Here is a 7460-nt window from a genome sequence, read left to right on the forward strand (position 1 = left end):
TTTGGTGTTTTTTGTGTATCCAAATTTTCTCTTCTTCTGACTCCAGTGCGATTGCATTAAGACCCACCCTAGCAGTCTTATTTTAACTTAATCACCTCTTTAAAGGCCCCATCTTCCAATACAATCACATTTTGAGGTACTGGGGGTTAAAACTTCAATGTATGAAATTTGGGGGACACTATTCAACCCATAACACCAATGTATCCAACTCTACTCATCCTTCAAAACTCAATTCACTTGTTACTTTCACCTTACAATTAAAATCAGTTTCTCTCATGCTTTCACTTCCTTAGAACTTTATCTTTCTTTTTCATATGGCCTTGTAATACAGTTAATCATTTTTATTTCTTAGGAATGTATTTTTATATACCTCATAATGATGTACTACAAACATTTTCTTGCATATACTTATATGCAATATTAGCTGTATTAATGGTTTTGTGAATGGAACTGATATTTGATGATGTTAACTTTACTTGGACCTTGGAATTTTTATTCGCTTCAGTGCTCACTGTGTTTGCTCAAAATATTACCTCTCATTAGAAGATATATCTGGGCCTTAGAATCTTTACCTGTAAAGTTAGTAGATTGGCATAGATAATCTCCTCTGTTTCTTTTATCTCTTCTATTCCATCCATCTATTATTTCATTCATTCACTTATTCATCCATTCAGGAATTATCAAAGAAGTATCTTCTATTCCTAGATGGCAGACGCAGTGCTCAGTGTTTTGAATACCATGAACAAGACCAAGTTTCTACCTTCCAGGTCAAAGGGTTGACATTCTAATTTTGACCTGCAATCAAATTCAGATGACTTTTTCTTGCCCTTCTTGTTCCGCAGCATTCCACTTCATAAGGCCCATTTTGCAAAGTCATGCTGCAGGGACTCTTTTTTAGATTACCTTCCTCCCAGCTTATTTGTGATCAATCTCTTCAGTTTTTCCCACAGACTAAATATACTGCAGTCCTCACGCCTCTACATATCACTTCAATACAACTATACCACAATTAAACATTTAGAGAGATCATGTGATATAACTTGAATACCCCATGAACCTAAGATATCTACCCTAACTCATCTTGCCCAATAATAGGCAAGTGTACCCAAAGTTACCTCTTTAGAACAGCTTCTTTGGATTAAGGTATTTTTTCTGGAAGTTTTCTTTTAAAATGCAGGTATCACATCCCCTGTTGTGCTTTATTATAATAATTGATTGCAGCTGTATCCTTTATTTCACACTTCCCACAGTGTCTTCAATGTAAAGCAATAAATGAAGAAGAAATTCTCTGAGGACTACACCCACTAATATTAACAGATATTTTAGCTCAAGTTAGCTTATGACAACAGAGTTTATGGGTAACAAAGTATTAATATAAGAAGAAGAGTTTGGGAGCTTGGTGCACTTTTTATTTTTGAAATCAGTCTCAGGTGATTAAGGAGTTTGGTGCCCTATAAGTGAAGAGGTTGGTTCCATTACGGGGACTGAATATCAACGAAGGTGTACTTAAAATGCTCTGACTGTTAAAGAGGTACTGAAAGCAGGTGCACAGGCTGGTGTGTAACTGGCACAAATATTGACTGTTTTCCATCATAATAGAAGAAAAGTAGCAAAATCAGCCAGCACTATTAAAAAATCAAATCCTTTCAGGTGATGATAAATTGTGAAATGCATAACCAAGGAGTAAAATGTTTACTTTTATATTTATAGGGGTTTTGTTTATTACACAAACTAAGAATCAGCAATTTCTAGAAAATAAATATCTTAAGCTTTGTAGGCCACAGATCTGTGGCAGCTACTCAACTTTGCCATTGTAATATGAACGAAGTCATAGTCAATAGTAAATGAGTGAGTGCAGTTGTGTTCCAAAAAAACATTATGTACAACAAATAGTTTACTGACCCCTGATATAGACTATAGAAGAGATACTATGAGAACTTCCTACCATTAATCAAAGCAAGAAGATGGGAATTCAAAGCCATTTTCCTGGTAAGATTCTTCTGTCCATTCCACTAAAAATACAAAAGATAACTAAAGTAAAAATATAATTTGCAATATTAAAAAAATCAGTTGACTGAGGCAAAAATAAGGAAAAGGATATCAGTCTTTACAATTGCATTAGATGCTTACATTTAAGCTTAGCTATTTTCTGCTGGCATAAAAAGAAAACAGTCTTATCTCCACAAAACACTGTATATAAACTTCTTTATAAGCTTACCAGGGATGTAATTGGTTATTTCTTGGAAACTGTTCCAGAAGTGTTTCAGGCTTCAGGAGAATTCTCTGTTATGAGGGTCCTTCCTCTTTCCCGTTCATCCCTCAATTTTTTACAGTAAAGTTAGTGAAGATTTTCTCTGACCTCCTTCCACCTCCCCTTTCTTCAGATGCTCTCTTCTTTTCATTTGAGAGTCCATCTTTTCAGGAATACAGTTGTCAGGGGCCCCAACTTTTCAGCAGCAAAATGAATATGACCATGGCTAGAGATGTTCACCATTAAAAGTACACAGGCAAATCATAAGGTCTTCCATACATAAAGAAATGTCTCCACATGTGGAATTTGGGGCTGGCAGGAGAAAGGTCTTGATACAAAGAATGTGGCTTAAATCCCCTGAAATCACATTGGCATAGACCTGGCTTTGTCCAGAACTGAGTGCTTCCTGGCATGGGACGTGGGATATGGTCAGTTGCGCAGTTCTATTCCTATTGTGTATAAAGATGATCCAACAGAACTATCATGGCTTTCTAAAAAGTATTCTGTAAGCAGATAAATTCCCTTTACTCTGATTTTAAAATAATTTTTAGCAAGTAATTTATAAGTAATATTAGGTTTCCCAAGCAGTTTTATATCATGAAGGTACTGCTGTTCTGAAATAAGTATATCCGACTGGCTTAGTAGTAAAGCAATCAATCACTTACGCAGTGCTTACTGGATATCTGGTCCTGTATTGCATTTTCAAATTTAATCCTCTTGCCAATACCAAGAGTCTGGAAATATTAATCCCATTTTTGTTAAAGAGACTCATGCTCAAGGAAGCTAAGGAATTTGGTGATTATACACAGGCCTATCTCCAAAGTTCTATCTCCTTGTGCTGCTATTTTATTTCTCCCATGTGTGGAAATGACTAGACTCATTCTGGTTTAGAAATCATCTTTGGTGAGTTCTGCTAAAAGTGGCTCAGTCTCATGCCTGTAATCCCAGCACTTTGGGAGGCCGAGGCGGGCAGATCACGAGGTCAAGAGATCAAGACCATCCTGGCCAACATGGTGAAACCCCGTCTCTACTGAAAATACAAAAATTAGCTGGGTGTGGTGGTGCATGCCTGTAGTCCCAGCTACTCAGGGGGCTGAGGCAGGGAGAGTCGTTTGAACATGGGAGGCGGAGGTTGCAGTGAGCCGAGATCTCACCACTACATTCCAGCCTGGGTGACAGAGCAAGACTCTGCCTGAAAAAAAAAAAATGGCTCAGTTTCCAATAGTCTGATCATATCTGATGGAATTTAGAGAAATGATTTTCTGAACTTAAAGTATTGAGAACCAGAACCGAAATAGATTCCCTATGTAAGACAGCTTTATAACACTCTATTCCTGACTACAAAGGGTAGTAAATAATATATTTCCTTAAAGATTAAGCTACAATGCAGTTCAGCACTAATACTTATTATGATAACTAGAGAGTGTATAAGTGCAGAACATAACAATAATGTCTTCTACTAACATTGCAAAAGATATGAAGCCATTTCTGGGTTAGGAATCAAACAGCAACTGAATTGGTTCACTGTGTAGAGAACTTCATGTAGATCCCTACATTTTAGATAAAATATTATATTGGGGCGTGTCTATCTAAATATCTTAGCACATCAAGAGCATTTACATAAAAATATCTTAGATATTTGGAATATTTCTGTATAAAAGGTTTATCACAGCCCCTGGAACTCAGTAGAAGCTCAGTAATAATATTTGAGGAAGCTAATAATAATATGGAGGTTAAAAAGCAAAGTGGTCCTCCAAAAATTGTGTTCAGTTCAGAGCCCTGAGGACAGACCAATTGTTAGCAGGTCTCATTCATCTCCCAAAACTCCTTTCAGAAAACAAGTTGATTGATAAATAAACTCATCATGATACCACCTACTCTGAATTATTGCAGAGTGGAGCGTTAGAGGATTGTCTATATATCCATTCGTTGGCCACCAGAAATGGAGGAGCATGTCAACAATCCACTCAACTTATACATTTCAGGAAGAGTATTTTCTCATTCTGAACCATCCCTAAGAAACTACACCTTGAATGCTAATTTCTAATTGAACTTTGAATCTCTTACCCAGATATTATATTTACATGTACCTATAGAGGGCAGCCTTCTACAAATTTTTGTAAGATGTGGATTTTTATCCTTCCTCCTCCAGAAAGGAGTGACCCAGCATGAAACAAACTTTACCTTTGCTTGGGAGAAACTAGAACAATTTACAATAGCGGATTTTCCACCATGTGTCATTCAGACCCTTGTTGTGCATCTTGGGAACTCTTGACGGCAGAGCCTGAACACACTGGGTGTGCAGGTGCAGCCTAAGCTTGGCAATTGTCAGTAATAAGAAAGTAACAAGTAACAAAGAAGAAGAATAAGCAAAAGGAAGAGAAGGAAGAGGGGAGGAAGGAAGAGGAGGGGAAAAGGAGAGGAGGAGGAGGGAGAGGAAACATGGAAAGAGAATGAGGAAGAGGAAGAGAAGGAGAAAAAGAAGGAAGGAAGGGGAGGAGGAAGAGCTTTGACTAACCCTGTACTAGTCTCTAGGCTGAGGGAATTACATGAAATCCCACGTTTATTCTCATAGCACCTCTAAATAATAGACGTTGTTTTTAACCATTACTTTACCAAAAAAAAAAAAAAAGAGGAACTGAAAATTAAATCAGTTGCTACTAAGAAGCAGCTGTGGAATTTGATCCCAGATTTGTCTGAATCGGGTTCTAGCTCCTAACCACTACCAAGAATTTGCAAATAAAAATTAAATTAGGCTAGGTGCAGTGGCTTACACTTGTAATCCCTTCACTTTGGGAGGCCAAGTCCAGTGGATCGCTGGAGCCCAGGAGTTTGAGACCAGCCTAGGCAACATGGTGAAACCCCATCTCTACAAAAAAATACAAAAATTGGCTGTGTGTGGTGGTGTATGCCTATAGTCCCAGCTAGTTGGGAGGCTAAGGTGGGAGGATCACTTGAGCCCAAAAGGTCAAAGCTGCAGTGAGTCGTGTTCATACCACTGCACTCCAGCCTGGGTGACAGAGTCAGACCCTGTCTCAAAAAAAAAAAAAAAATTAATTTAAATTAAAGAGTTTCCCATCTCTTTAGCTGATTTCTCCCACAGACCCTTAAAATACCTGGAGAGGGAAACTACATGAGGCTACTACATGAATGAGAACTTTACTTAACACCTGTCTATGAATGAATGGGTAGACTATTATTAATTAAATGCTAGGCAGATGAAACAACACAGTCACATTAATTTCAAACCATTTTCAAAATGGTGTTTGTAATTGTCTTAATCTATAAAAATAGTATAACGTTTTATCAGCAGTTTCTGAAGATAACTTTCACTTATTTATTTCCAGTAAAATTAAATTACAGGTGTGTATTTTAGGAAGTTATTGTCAGGCTATCAGATTTTATTTTCTTACCACAGTGCTTTTGTAATTGATCTCCACAACAACTAGTTTCCCAGTACTAGCTAGGTACACATGACAGCAGGCTTTTCAATTAATTTTTACTCATATTGAGATAACAAACCCTCTGTTAGTTCTATTTAATGGAGCAAAACAAAATTTTACCAAAAACAGGAAGAAAAAAAGTCAACTGGTTCAAAACCAGTTTCATTAAATCAACATCATAATCTAATAAAACAGAATTTCTAATTCTAATATTTTTAATATCTCCAAAGTTTATCCAATCAACATGTCTAGAATGCATCTTGTCCAAATATTAACTATTTATCAGATAATCTACTACCATAGTGACACCTGGGCCCTATTTGCTTTGCCAGGAGTCCAAAGTTTCCAGAAAGTGTGGATGATTAAATAGCTTTTCATGCTGATAAGCACCTTTGCTGTATTTCTATAGCTGGACCACCAAACAGAACTAATTTCAAAATAGCGAGATTAAAAGAGCTCACTCTTCTGTTAACGTATTTTCATTGATCCCTTTAAATTTATTTTCCAAGCCAGAAAAATTCTCTTTCTTTATGTTGCCAGTCTTCTCCTAATGTCCCAAGAAAAATTCTTGTTCTCCACACCACATCAACAGATATGATTAATTATGATCATTGTTCCACATATATGTTTAAATATTAATTGTGTACTTTCACCTTAACCCTCACACTGCATTGTATCAAGGTCTGTGCTATTAAAGCTACAAGACTGACTTTGAGCAATGTGGCATATCTCTCTTAGAAAGGTAAGGATGCAATATAAATTTGGCTTTAATAATTGTTAAGCAACAAATCAATATCCAAAACTTAAATGGGCTTGACATTTAAGTCAAGCACATAAGAACATTGAGTTCTTAAAGAAGCACAGGGTAGCATTCAGGTAGTTGCTAGTAAGAAAATACTAGCAACATAAAATGGTAGAGAAAGCAGTAAGCATGAAGTTGAATGATTCTGGTTTAAGGATTTGATACACATAAGTTAGGAACTTTGAACGTGACACTCTGCTCTCTAATGTAGAATGGAGAAAAATGTGCCTACCTTGTGAAATATGTAAAACTCATGTTTAAAATGTCTTGTAAACTATAAAGCATTACGTACAAAATGTTAATAATGCCTTTCCATTCTCTGGACAAGAGGATAAAGGTAAAATTGCCTTCAGATCCATGGAAAGGATAGGAAATGTATAGACCTTATGTCAGCCTTGCCCTTGAAGGAACAGGTGGTATTGGCTTGCAATTAACAGGTAATAGGGCTGACAACAAAGTAATAGACCAGAAGACAAGTAGTGTAATGATATTATACGTTGGAGAATAAAAGAATGATAACATCAGCCCTGATGTGTCATGGCGGACATGCAGGGGATTACACTTCCTACTTCATTTAAATTTGGCATGGCCATATGACCTGCTTTAGCCGATAAAATATGACTGAAAATGACATGCATCACTCTGGATGAAAGCATTTAAGAGGCATGTGCAATTCCTCCATATTCTTTTCTCATGCTCCAGAAATTATGGAAGCACAGGTTGACAAGGAGGTGACACAAAATGAAAAAAGCCTGTGGTCCTGTGGGCATAGAGGCTAGCTGCCCTGGAGAGGACTCTGCGTAAGCAGGAAATAAGCTTTTGTTGTATTAAGCCATAAAATTTTTGGCGTTATTTTTTACTACAACACAACCTAGCCTATGCTGATTAATACAATTTTAAAGAGAAAGTATGGCATGGTTAAAAGGGATATACATTCTTGTTTGTTTTGAGATGGGATCTCACT

The sequence above is a fragment of the Pan paniscus genome, chromosome 5, assembly GCF_029289425.2.
Source record: "Pan paniscus chromosome 5, NHGRI_mPanPan1-v2.0_pri, whole genome shotgun sequence".
Classification (NCBI taxonomy): Eukaryota; Metazoa; Chordata; class Mammalia; order Primates; family Hominidae; genus Pan; species Pan paniscus.